Here is a 15007-nt window from a genome sequence, read left to right on the forward strand (position 1 = left end):
CACATGGAGGTGACTAGGAGCAGCACACCATATGTGCGGCGTCTGCGCTCCTGAACATAGAAGCCCAACGGCTTAGGTAGGTTTAGCGTAGGACCCGCCTGACCGGAGACCACCTTGGCGTTCGGTAGGCGGGCTTAGATGTGTTTTGATCAAAATATATTGACTAAGTGTCTCAGATATTATCATATCAGAATGAGGACTTTGTCCATATATAGTGCTTGCATCTACTTTAATAAGTGCATTATTATCTTATTTCTGTGGTATTCTTCAATAATATGGCCAGGGACATCCACACATTTGTATATCATATTGTGCAGGATGTTTTTATCTTAGTTTTTTCTGTGGATTTTTTTTTCAAATATATAACTGCACCACTGAATGGCAATTAGGCCCTACTTTTTTTCAACTTTTCCACTACACAAAATACTTTTCAACATATAAGTGCAACGCTGAATGGCGAAGACATTTTTATTTTGCCACTAATACATGGCAAACAGAGCTTTAGAATATATAACTGCACCGCACAAGGGCAAATATATTTTTCTTTTGCCACAAATACACAGCCAAAAATGCTTTGCAACATATAACTACACCGCACAAGGGCAAATAAGATATACTGTAGAAAAAATTCCTTGCAATAAACCCTGTTAATGCCTATTTTAATCAGCACTTGCACCCCAATAACAAGAACGGTTTGCTGGAATGACAGAGCTGTATAATGGCAATTTGGATCCCCAGTCAGTGCAGCAAGGTTTAATAGGATTGCTCCTATTAGCCAGTCTGTAACCTCCCCTACTGAACCCTGCTCTACATAAATGCTGTGGAAGGATTCCTTCCTATCCTTTCCCTACACCTTGAATAAGCTTTCCCTGTACCTGTAAATCTTTTTTTATCACAATTAAGTTTTTTCTATCACTGTCCCTAGAGCTTTCTGACGTTTCTCCCTCCACTAAGTACACTAGACCTTTGGAAAAATGGAAAAATTGATTCAATGGAAAATCTACAAAATAAATGACATTTTTTAATGTCACCTCCATTTTACTTTAATTCTAAACGATTTAAAATAGTTGTAAAATCAGTTTTGAATAATTTGTGGGGCATAGTTTATAAAATGAGTTATTTTTATTATATAAGCCCCACACTGTGAATTGAATTGGTCTTTAAAAAGTGGTTTCTTAAAGTCCTAAAAAAAAAAAAAAAGACAGAAAATTATGCCAACATAAAGAGGTTGGTGAAAATTAACAAACTATTTTATGAGGTATCACTATCTGCCTACAAAGCAGAGAAATTAAAATTCGAAAAATTGTGATAAAAAAAAATCAGTAAATGTTGGATTTTGTTTTATAAAGGTAAAATATATCGACTTAAATTTACCACTATCACGAAGTCTGATGTGTCACGAAAAAACATTCTTAAAATGACTTGGATAAGTAAAACCATTCCAACGTTATTACCACATAAAATGATTCATGGCCAATTTGCAAAATTTATAAAAAAAGGTGAAAAATTTCTGTGTCCAGACGAGGTTAAGCACCATATGCCCCCAATAAGAGACAATTTTTGTAAGGTTTCTAATATGAAAAAGCATACTCCATGTAGCGAAGCTGTATGCTTTAGAACCAACTGTTTAACACCATCAAATATGCATTTTTCCAATACCTAATATATGTCAGTGTCATTCTGACATTGTTTTGTCATTGTGTTCAAAAGATTAAAAGGGGGAGCTGGTGAGAGTTAAGAGCAAAAATTAATAAATACAAGAATGTAAAAGGAGATAACAAAAATATAAAAAAAATGAGTCCTAGGAGACTGCATAGTGTCATATATCAAATTTTTTGGCCAATTGAAGCATATTTGATGCATGTAGAATCAATTTGGACACAAAGCTAATTAAAAAATAAATATTAAATCTAAGAATCAGACACAAAACCAATTTCAATAATTTTTTTATTTTATATATATATATATATATATATATATATATATATATAGTAAGGGATCGCCTCTTATTCGGGGGTCATTCTCACAATGATCTTCATAACCACTGGGTTTCAGGAGGTCCAAACAGTGCAATTTATTTTACACTCTTCATACACAACATGGCATAAAACAAAAGCCTGCCCGTCTGGGCTATACCTAAACATAATAAACATTGTATCCCTAACTCGGCTATACGATAGCATTCCCACATGGAACCAGGTGCGGCTTACCCCAGACATACAGTCCACCAGCCCTCAAGCTGTAACAAATGCAGTACCTTTGGAGGGGGTTGTGGTCTAGTAGTCCTCCTGACTCTGACCTTTCAATGCTTGCTCCCGGGTGTTGCTGAGTCCCCCAAAGTCCAGGCTATTGCATAGCCTCGTGGCCCCTCAGCCTTGACTAGCTGAGACCACACTGACAGAGCCTTACCAGGCCTCTGTCTGCACACTCTCCAGAGTGAAACCCACCCAAGATCCAAAACGAAATGTCTGTGGATCACTGCAGCTGATTAATGGATTTAAGGTGCTCTTGGTTTGTGTGACCCACCCAGTCACATAAAACGTGTAAAAATATAGAGATTAAACCAGGCACTCAAATATGGAATATAGATCAAAATTTAATGAATAGCACTATATCGATATCATCAAAAAATACAATTTAAAAAACAATATAAAATTACATAAAAATTCACATAAGGGTGACTATCAATTAATAGCAGCAAAATATATGGCCAATAATTATAGCAGCTTGGGTTTGACCGCAATCCGAACAAAAGTTTATGTAAGGTTCCAGGCGGTTTGATTAAAACCGCACCCTTAGTTCAATTGAGGAATGTACCTTGAAACAACCTGGATAGTTTGAGTTCAAACAGTCATTGTATCAGTCTTTGAAGAAAAACCGCAATCCCAATTGTTTGGGGAGGTCTTGTGAACATGCACCGATCCAACTCGGTTATAGTGAAAGTGACTGTGCACTAAGGTGGCGTCCCACCTATTCAAGCAATTCTATTGCTTTACCTGGTAGATGTTACCTTGTCCTATGTCCGGGCTTTAGGAAAATGTGCTGTGGGTGCCGAGTCATCCGAGTATCTGCTCACAGAACTGTGTTTGTGGCTATTTCTTCCGGTGCTTGTACCGCTTGGTCACAGCTATTTAAACTTGGAGTCCAGGGGAACTACTGTACCAGCATGCCGGTATGAGGTGTTGGTCCAAAAGAATCTCTTATGCTGTTTGAAGACTTTTCTGGCAGGGTTTTCCAAGGCATCCACCTAGCCCTTCCCCAGGGGTGGAAGACATAGAATGCACTGATGCACAACCACTGATGAGGACATGGGAATACCACCTCAGCATGTTTCTGATGATGATGAAACACAGGTGCCAACTGCTGCGCCTTTCTGCAGTGTGCAGACCGAAAAGGAGGTCAGGGAGGAAGACTGGGTGGAAGACGATGCAGGGGACGATGAGGTCCTAGACCCCACATGGAATGAAGGTCGTGCCACTGACTTTCAGAGTTCGGAGGAAGAGGCAGTGGTAAGACCGAGCCAACAGTGTAGCAAAAGAGGGAGCAGGGTACAAAAGCATAGCAGCAGTCGCCAAAACAGTTCGCCTGCTACTGGCCACTGTCACCAGAGACCAAGCACACCAAAGGCAGTTTCAAGGAGTTCCTTGGCATGGCACTTCTTCACACAATGTGCTGACGACCAGACCCGAGTGGTTTGCACGCTGTGCCATCAGAGCCTGATGCGAGGCATTAACGTTCTGAACCTTAGCACAACCTGCATAACCAAGCATCTACATGTGAGACACGGGCTGCAGTGGAGTAAGCACCTTCAAAACAAAGAAAGGGCCCCTCCTGCTCCCTCTTCTGATGCTGCCTCGGCCTCTTCCTCTGCCTCTGGAGGAACGTTGGCACCTGCCGCCCAGCAAACAAAGGATGTGCCACCAACACCACCACCCCCGTCACCAAGCATTTCCACCATGTCGCACGGAAACCTTCAGCTCTCCATCTCACAAACCTTGGAGAGAAAGTGTAAATTCCCACCTAGCCACCCTCAATCCCTGGCCCTGAATGCCAGCATTTCTAAACTACTGGCCTTTGAAATGCTGTCGTTCAGGCTGGTGGAGACGGACAGCTTCAAACAGCTCATGACGCTTGCTGTCGCACAATACGTCGTTCCCAGCCGCCACTACTTCTCCAGGTGGAACTCCATCTTGCACATGCTGGAGAGACTGTGCGAGCAGCAGCAGGCAGGCCATAGTAGAGTTTCAGCTGCAGCACGCACGGGTGAGTCGCACTGCGGAACAGCACCACTTCACCACCAATAACTGGGCCTCCATGCAAGACCTGTGTGCCCTGTTGTGCTGTTTTGAGTACTCCACCAACATGGCCAGTGGCGTTGACGCCGTTATCAGCGTTACAATACCACTTCTATGTCTCCTTGAGAAAACACTTAGGGCGATGATGGAAGAGGATGTGGCCCAGGACGAGGAAGAGGAGGAGGAAGAAGTGTCATCTCTAGCACTTTTAGGCCAGTCTTTTAGTAGTGGCTCAGATGGAGTTTTTTTTTGCAACAGCAGAGGCCAGGTACAAATGTGGCCAGCCAGGGCCAACTACTGGAGGACGAGGAGGAGGAGGATGAGGAGGATGAGGATGAAGCATGTTCACAGCGGGGTGGCACCCAACGCAGCTTGAGCCCATCACTGGTGCGTGACTGGGGGGATACGGAGAACGCAGACGATGCGCCTCCCACAGCGGACAGCTTGTCCTTACCTCTGGGCAGCCTGGCACACATGAGCGGCTACATGCTACATACTGGGTGGCCAGCCTGCTGGATCCCCGTTACAAAGACAATGTGCCGTCCTTAATTCCCTCACTGGAGCGTGATCGGAAGATGCGCGACTACAGACGCACGCTGGTAGACGCACTCCTGAGAGCTTTCCTGACTGACACCGGGGGACAAGTTGAAGCACAAGGCGAAGGCAGGGGACGAGGAAGAGGTTGCCAATGCAGCTGTGTCAGTGCCAGCACCTCAGAAGGCAGGGTTAGCATGGCCGACATGTGGAAAAGCTTTGTCACCTTGCCGCAACAACCGGCCCCAACTGCTGATATGGAGCGTGTTAGCAGGGGGCCGCATTTGAACAACATAATGGAACAGTACCTGTGCACACGCCTACACGTACTGACTGATGGTTCTGCCCCATTCAACTTTTGGGTCTCCAAATTGTCCACATCGCCAGAGCTTGCCCTGTATGCCTTGGAGGTGCTGGCCTGCCCTGCAGCCAGTGTACTCTCTGAACGTATATTTAGCACGGCAGGAGGCGTCATTACAGACAGACGCAGCCGCCTGTCCACAGCCAACGTGGACAAGCTCACGTTCATTAAAATGAACCAGGCCTGGATCCCACAAGACTTGTCTGTACCTTGTGCAGAATAGACAGTTCTAACAGCCTCAACCATCCATCCTTGTACTCAAGTGCACTTATAAAAAAAGAAAAAAAAAGGAATATGTCCCAATATTTTGGGGAATACCCCTATGTAGAAATGCTAAATAACACACATCTGTGTTGGCTACCTATTTCTCCTTCGCCGCCGCTTCCATCTAGACCGCCACATGAGTCTATACAGCCACATCTACCCATTCACCTCCTCCTTAACCTCTTCCTCCTACATCATTCCTAATTTTTATTTTAATACATATATACAGTACAGACCAAAGGTTTGGACACACCTTCTCATTCAAAGAGTTTTCTTTATTTTCTTGACAATGAAAATTGTAGATTCACACTGAAGGCATCAAAACTATGAATGAACACATGTGGAATTATATACATAACAAAAAAGTGTGAAACAACTGAAAATATGTCATATTCTAGGTTCTTCAAAGTAGCCACCTTTTGCTTTGATTACTGCTTTGCACACTCTTGGCATTCTCTTGATGAGCTTCAAGAGGTAGTCACCTGAAATGGTCTTCCAATAGTCTTGAAGGAGTTCCCAGAGATGCTTAGCACTTGTTGGCCCTTTTGCCTTCACTCTGCGGTCCAGCTCACCCCATACCATCTTGATTGGGTTCAGGTCCTGTGACTGTGGAGGCCAGGTCATCTGGTGCAGTACCCCATCACTCTCCTTCATGGTCAAATAGCCCTTACACAGCCTAGAGGTGTGTTTGGGGTCATTGTCCTGTTGAAAAATAAATGATGGTCCAACTAAACGCAAACTGGATGGAATAGCATGCCTGGTTCAGTATGCCTTCAATTTTGAATAAATCCCCAACAGTGTCACCAGCAAAGCACCCTCACACCATCACACCTCCTCCTCCATGCTTCACGCTGGGAACCAGGCATGTAGAGTCCATCCGTTCACCTTTTCTGCGTCGCACAAAGACACGGTGGTTGGAACCAAAGATCTCAAATTTGGACTCATCAGACCAAAGCACAGATTTCCACTGGTCTAATGTCCATTCCTTGTGTTCTTTAGCCCAAACAAGCCTCTTCTGCTTGTTGCCTGTCCTTAGCAGTGGTTTCCTAGCAGATATTCTACCATGAAGGCCTGATTCACACAGTCTCCTCTTAACAGTTGTTCTAGAGATGTATCTGCTGCTAGAACTCTGTGTGGCATTGACCTGGTCTCTAATTTGAGCTGTTGTTAACCTTCGATTTCTGAGGCTGTTGACTCGGATGAACTTATCCTCCGCAGCATAGGTGACTCTGGGTCTTCTTTTCCTGGGGCGGTCCGCATGTGAGCCAGTTTCTTTGTAGTGCTTGATGGTTTTTGTGACTGTACTTGGGGACACTTTCAGTTTTCCCAATTTTTCGGACTGACTGACCTTAATTTCTTAAAGTAATGATGGCCATTCGTTTTTCTTTACTTACCTGCTTTTTTCTTGCCATAATACAAATTCTAACAGTCAATTCAGTAATACTATCAGCTGTGTATCCACCTGACTTCTCCACAACGCAACTGATGGTCCCAACCCCATTTATAAGGCAATAAATCCTAATTATTAAACCTGACAGGGCACACCTGTGAAGTGAAAACCATTTCAGGTGACTACCTCTTGAAGCTCATCAAGAGAATGTCAATAGTGAGCAAAGCAGTAATCAAAACAAAAGGTGGCTACTTTGAAGAACCTAGAATATGACATATTTTCAGTTGTTTCACACTTTTTTGTTATGTATATAATTCCACATGTGTTAATTCATAGTTTTGATGCCTTCAGTGTGAATCTACAATTTTTCATAGTCATGAAAATAAAGAAAACTCTTTGAATGAGAAGGTGTGTCCAAACTTTTGGTCTGTACTATATATATATATATATATATATATATTTTTTTTTTTTTGTTAAGGTCTTTTATGTGTTTTTAATTCATTTCCCTATCCACATTTGTTTGCCATGCTCTTAAGCACATTTTGCTGCCTTTTGCAGCCCTCTAGCTCTTTCCAGGGCTATTTTAGAGCCATTTTAGTGGCCAAAAGTTTGGGGCCCCATTGACTTCAATGGGGTTCGGGTCAAGTTCGGGTCCCGAACCCAAACTTTTTTTTTCAAGTTCGGTCGAACCTGAACATCCAGGTGTCCGCTCAACTCTACACATAACAAGTGAATATCAAGGATGTTCTTTTTTATGGTGAGACCTTGATAGAAAGTATGGCTCATCTTAGCTTGACCTACTGTAAACTAACTTTTCCATGGACAATGTTAAGTGATGCATTTATTTTTATAGCACCACAAAGGATCGCTAATCACCCAATATTCATGCCTTTTAAATTTTGGAAAAAATTGCAAATTCAAACTAGCATAGCTGGGACCCTCTCTCCTTTATACACAGCTGTTGGATTATTGTGAGTATATTTGCACCGATCTAGCATGCATCTACTGTAATTGTCACATTATTACTTAGAGCATGATGAATCACAATGTGTAATTTGTGTTTTTGCATAGCAAAATGAATTTGTGCACGTACTTTTCATTCATTAATGTATGCTTCAGAGTATTGTACTATACATGTCAGAATAAAATTGATTTATGAGTTGTATTACTTATTGACATTTTTCTACAGCAAACCATGTGGATAGAGGAAACATAATAATTATGCATGAAGTATATAAAATTCTAGTTACCCAAAGTGTGGCAAAACAAACCAATACTTGCTACATCTGTATAGAGATTATATTCCAGCAAATAATTAAGGAAAGCAGATGGTAGGCATTGTCATGAGAAATGCCTGAGGAACTAAATATGTGCCATTCAGCAAAAAAAATATGCTTTTGTAAATAAACTTGGCACTCTGCACCATCTTAATTTTCCAGCCACCAGACAATTGCTAAATTCAGCTATTCCCATTAAATACCTTTCCACTATAACATGAAACATATTTTAATAATTCAACATATAATAGCAATGTGGCTAATTAAAAAAAAAAAATTTCAGAAAAACTGAAATTGTCAGGTAATAATACTAAGATATTTAACTCATTAACTATCTGTCTGACCAGACCTGTTTATCACTTAATAACCAACTATATTATTTTTATAGGTTCCTCTGACACCACACTTAGTTGGCATGGTGCAGGAACTGCCTCTGTGCCCTCACCTGTCCTGAACTTGACTTTTGCTTTTACTACTCCTTCTACTAGCCAAGTAATTTTAGAAGCCAACTCTGCTGTGCTTTTCAGTGAGGAAGAACTTTGTGAGGACAGTCAGCAGTAAAAACCCAAGAGCAGAATATAGAATCAGTAATACAGTCCTAACCTTAGTATCTGAGGAAAGGGATTTCGGGGTCATTATTTCAGAAGACTTAAAGGTAGGCAGACAATGTCATAGAGCAGCAGGAAATGCTAGCAGAATGTTTGGGTGTATAGGGAGAGGCATTGCCAGTAGAAAGAGGGAGGTGCTCATGCCGCTCTACAGAGCACTAGTGAGACCTCATTTGGAGTATTGTGCGCAGTACTGAAGACCATATCTCTAGAAGAATATTGATACTTTGGAGAGAGTTCAGAGAAGAGCTACTAAACTAGTACATGGATTGCAGGATAAAACTTACCAGGAAAGATTAAAGGACCTTAACATGTATAGCTTGGAATAAGATGAGACAGAGGGGATATGATAGAAACTTTTAAGAAAAACTGCTGCAATATGACACAGTTTTAAATTAGAGGGGCAAAGGTTTAAAAGTAATATCAGGAAATATTACTTTACTGAGACAGTAGTGGATGTATGGAATAGACTTCCTGCAGAAGTAATAGCTGCAAATACAGTGAAGTAGTTTAAGCATGCATGGGATAGGCATAAGGCCATCCTTCATATAAGACAGGGCCAGAGGCTATTCATAGAATTTAGTATATTGGGCAGACTAGATGGGCAAAATGGTTATTATCTTCTATGTTTCTATGTTTCATGTAGTTACTTTTCCAAAAAGATGTACCAGCTCTTCACACAGTTATTGAGCAGAAGGTGGGCCAGTCGTTGGGCCTCTTGGTGTGTGGTAGAGTTCATGCCAGCGCTGACGTATGGAGTTGTTACTATGGTCAAAGACAATATAAGTCTTACGCAGTCTACTGGGTAAATGTCGTTCCAGCCCAGGCACACCGGCAACTTGGCCAGGTGATTGTTGTAATGCTGGTATTTCTGCACCAATGGCACAGTATCTAAAGGCATAGTTCACAATGGTCCTCCGTCATATCACCTATCCAAAGCTAGGCGTTGTCACGCAGTTCTGAACCTTGTCAGCTTAGCGGAAACGAGTCACACTGGGTAGATGCTGCTGGTGCCTTGTCAAAAAAGAAATTGAGCTGTCTGCTCGCCAACTGAAGACAGGAACTATGGTTACTGACAACAGGAAGAATATTTTGTCAATGTTGAATTAACAAAGGCTGACCCATGCGCCTTGCATGGCTCATGTCTTCAGTCTTGTTGTTACCTGGTTACTCAAGTCTTCTAATGAACTGCAAAAGAAGATAAAAATGTCCAGGAAACTGTGCATGCACAACAATCACTCTTACCATGCAAAACACACACTCCTTGAGCTGCAAAGGCAAAATGCCCTTTCCCAACATTTCCTGATATGCAACATTTCCAACCATTGGAAATCTGATTGATCAATTAACAATTTCCTAATGCTGCAAATGGATAAGTTTACTTCGAGTCTAACTTCCATATTAGCCAGTGACAGCTGATGTATGACATGTGCCATTTACTCAAGCCCTTTGAGAAGGCCACTTTTTTTGTCAGCCGGCAGAACTAAATGATGAATGATGTCATTCTACTACTTCACATCCTGGAGGGGATCCTGAGAATTATTACTAGAGAAGGGACAGAAGGCATGGCGCCTACATCTCACAGCCACCTGAGCCCTGGAAAGGATGAACTGGAAGAGAAGGATGAAGAGGATTAAGACAAGAAAGAGGACATAAAAGCCCAGGAATTGTAAGCACAACAAGGTGGTTTATCTGCCCAAGTGACAGGAGCAGGAGAAGCTGGAGGACTATGATGAAGATGATGCAGATGACCCCGACAGACCATAGCAGTATGTAGTGGAGAGTCCCATGCGCAAATGGCCAAATGCATACTAGTTTGTGTAGTGACAGTCACATTATCAGGGTTTGGCAGAGGGATGACTACTGGCTATCCACATTGTTAGATCCTCGATACCGGTCAAAAATAGGGGCATTTTTTAGAGCTTCTGAGAGGGATGCAAAAGTGGACTACTATGTGTTGTTACAATATATTATGACAAAAAAAATGATGAATGATGATGGCAGCATTCCTCAGTTTTTTTTTCAGAGATGAAGCTTTTTCTTATTATCAGGCCCAGATACAGCAAGGTTTATAGCTCTTACGATGAATGAACCAACTTATACCCAAAATTATGTTACCTCAATTCATTCATCTCAGTTCATGCCTCTCAGTCCATTCTCCTCAGTTCATTCAACATATCCTTTCATTCATTCCCCCATTCATTCTTTCTTATACCATTTTTACCCATTGAGTAACATGTGGAGGACATCTAATTGGCTAGGAAAAAAATTCAACCCCAATCATAAATCTATAAGTAGTGCTGATCGAGCACCCAAGTGCTTGGGTGCTCGAGAAGAACACTTTGGGATGCTCAGGTTCTCAGAAGAGCACCTGAGAACAATGAAAGTCAATGTAAGAACCAGAGCATTAAACCAGGCACCCACTGTTCTGAAAAAGCAGAGTATGTCTGGTTCATAGAAAAAGGTCAGAAATTGATGGAAACACCACTGAAATGGTTCAGGAACAGCATGGGGAGGATGTCTAGATGCATCTTGGACTCCCAGGTCGCTGCTGGGAACGATGTTGTCCGAGTAGTATGCCACTTTTACAGACTGACAATAATAAAATCAATTTTAGAGGAAAAATTGTTAGAAAACATTCTTTCTACACTTGTATATAACATGCAGGTGCTGCCAAAAATTACAAGGATTGTGGTACAATTGTTCAGGTAGTGGAACTCCTGTACTTATAAAGCCTATGCACTAAGTGAAAGGGCTGACAAAAATGACAAGGAACCGGTACTTCAATACAACCTTTATTACACATAAAGGGGGGCATCATATACACCCTTGAAAAATTATGATTGATGGCCTGCTGGTGATCCTCAAAAACATTAGGAGCAAGGGCCTGCTGGTGACTCTCTAAAACATTAGGGACGAGGGCCTGCTGCTTATGTGACCATCTAAAACATTAGGGGTGAGAGTCTGCTGCTGAGCTGACCATTTAAACAATTAGGGGTGAGGGTCTGCTGCTGATCTGACCTTCTAAAACATTAGGGGTGAGGGTCTGATGCTGAGCTGACCATCTAAAACATTAGGGGCAATGGCCTGCTGCTGATCTGACCATCAAAAAAATGAGCGGTGAGGGTCTGCTGCTTAGCTTACCCTCAAAAACATTAGGAGCGACGGCAGCCTACTAAGCATGTTGATATGATGGATGAGGAGGAAGAGGAGGAGGAGGAGAAGAAAAGGAAGATTGAAACATATATATTTTTGTGGTGGAAGGGGTGCATGGGAATACAGTGTATTCAATGCACCATGCCTTTATGTTCAGCCAATTTCCTTTGGTGGAGTAGAGAAATCAGGTGCAATCCAGGCCTTGTTCATTTTTTTAAGAGTCAACCTGTCAGCAGTTTCAGTTGACAGGAGGATGCACTTATCATTTATTATGCCCCCAGCAGCAATAAATACCCACTCTGACAAAACGCTGGCGGCAGGGCAGGCCAGCATCCCCAAGACGTAGGGAACCAGTTTGTGCCACGTGTCCAGCTTAGACACCCAATAGTTGTAAGGCACATAGGGGTCATTGAGGATACTGACACAGTCTTCTACGTACTCCTTCACTATCTTCCAAAACTTCTCTCCTCGTGACACTATGCCGCTCATCAGCATGTCATAAAACTGTCCCAGGCCTTAGAGAGTGTTGCCTTGCCTCTGTTGGAACTGCTGTGTGTTCCCCTCATCTCCCCTCCTCGGTTGCCCAAGGAACTATGCACTCTTTTTGCCTCGGTTGCCCGAGGAACTATGCAATTTTTCCACAAGGAACTTCTGGTATTACACAATTTTTTTTGTCCTCTCCACCACAGGAATGAGAGATGAGAAGTTCTCTTTGTAGCGGGGGTCAAAAAGGGCGAACAACCAGTAATCGGCGTTGGCCAAAATGCGTATAACGCGAGAGTCACGGAAAAGGCAGCTTAACATAAAGTCAGCCATGTGTGCCAGAGTACCAACAGACAAGACTTCGCTGTCCTCATCAGGAGGATGACTCTTAATCTCTTCATCCTCTTCCTCCGCTTCGGCCCGTCCACGCTGAACAGATGGAATAAATCTACTATCGGTACTACCCTCTGTTTTGGAGGCAACCTCCTCCTGCTCCTCCTCCTCTAAAATGTTTTAAGTCTCCTGGTAATGCTTTAGAGATGGTCGACCTGATGGAGCACTACAAGGCCACCAGAAATCTGCAGGGGGGTTCTTTTGGGAGGGGGCCAATCAAACCTTGGAAATCTCCACCCCAGACCCGGCGGCTGGTGCCAGCCAAACCCGTCCAGGATGTACCACCTACAGAACCAGCTCAGATGCCAACTATGGCTACCGCCACTCATTGTATGCCAGGAAGCTATGTGCCACAGGAACCTCCGAGACTATAGAGAATAGCCACTTGTGCCAGGTGGAAGTGGGGGACATTCTGGTGGTGGATTCATGGAGCCTGGCTTCCCTGGTAAAAGCTGCCCTGGTGCGGCTCGCCGAGTATCCTGGCATTGTGTGCATTCATGTAGACTTAAAGGACTATCCCACCGCCCTGGTCTCTCTATCAATGGTGGCCGGAAGGTGGACTCATGAGGTGGCCGTCGCCACAAAATTACAGTATGAACTAATAGTTGGGAGAGTCTTCCCCACTATGGTCGGATACAAAAGTTACCGAAACCCGTGAGACAGATGTAACCCTAGCAGAGTGACCCGGCTCAGGGGGGAGACCAGAACCCTGGGAACCTGAGTTCGAAGGGCCAGCGGTAGGGGTGAACACCACTTCGGTGGAAGAGGGGGAGACAACCCCGCTAAGTGTGATGGTGGGAGACATGGAGGATTTGCCACCGGGTCCTGAACTGGCAGACCTCAATGTCTCCGGGGATAATTTTGGTACTGCACAACACCGGGACCCAAGCCTATCCCAAACCTGGGAAAATGTATTAATAATAGATGGGGAACCACAGCAACTGATGGCAGAGTTAGTGTTTCCCCGTTTTCTGGTTCCGCAAAAGATGTATCGGGTAAACCAGCTGCGAGGTGAATCCATTGGACAGTTGGTGGTGCTCCAGGCTTATTGCAAACTCATGTTAGAGTTAGACCACCAGCATGTTCTTGGTGGTCATCTGGGAATGCAGAAAACACAGGACCGGATACTACAACGGTTTCACTGGCCCAGTGTGTTCAGAGAGGTAGAAGAATATTGTATGTCTTGCCCAACCTGCCAGATAATGAGCCCCCAGCCACATTTCTGTAGTCTCCTGGTACCCCTCCCGATTATCGAGGTCCCGTTCAAACGAATCGCTATGGGTCTCGAAGGCCCTGTACCGAAGTCTGCTAGAGAGCACCAACACATCTTGGTTGTCCTCGACTACGCCACTCGGTACCCAGAGGCGATGCCACTGCGTCATACTTCAGCCAAACTCATAGCTAAGGAGTTAATGGAGATGTTTTCTCATATGGGTCTGCCTAAGGAGGTTCTGACTGACCAAGGGATCCCGTTTATATCCATGGTCATGAGGGAACGCTGTAAGTTGCTCCACATAAAACAGCTACAGACGTCCGTGTATCATCTGTAAACGGATGGCTTGGTAGAAAGGTTTAATCAAACATTAAAAAATATGCTAAAAAGAGTGGTGTCTAAGGATGGGGGGGACTGGGACCTTCTTCTGCCCTATCTCATGTTTGCAGTGCGAGATGTTCCCCAGGCCACTACTCGGTTCTCGCCCTTCGAACTGCTATACTGCAGACACCATTGGATGTGGCCAAAGAGGCATGGGAACAATAACCCACACACAAAAGTGTTGTTGAGTACGCCACCCAGATGCAAGGATGGATAGAAACAGTTTTACCTCTGGTTAGGGAGCATATGGAGGCAGTTCAACAAGCCCAGACTAGGGTCTATAATCAGCAGGTGTGGGTCCTGAACTTTAACCCGGGTGATCGGGTATTGGTTTTGATACCAACCATAGACAGTAAGTTCCTATATAGGTGGCAGGGGCCCTAGGAGGTACTTGAAAAAATTAGAGAGGTAGATTACAAGGCATACCAGCCAGGGACGCGAAAGCCAGAGCAGGTGTACCATGTGAATCTGCTCAAACCATGGAAAGATAGGGAAACCTATACTGAAGACAGCCCGCGACCAGGGTTTCTAGGGGAAGGATTTTCAGCCCCTCTGCCTGAAGCAAGGGAAACAGCTGCCACAGTGAAAATTTCAGACAGCCTCTCCACTAAACAGGCTCAGGAAGCCATAGAGTTCATTAGTCAGAACACAG

This window comes from Bufo gargarizans, chromosome 6 (genome assembly GCF_014858855.1).
Source record: "Bufo gargarizans isolate SCDJY-AF-19 chromosome 6, ASM1485885v1, whole genome shotgun sequence".
In the NCBI taxonomy this organism is placed as follows: domain Eukaryota; kingdom Metazoa; phylum Chordata; class Amphibia; order Anura; family Bufonidae; genus Bufo; species Bufo gargarizans.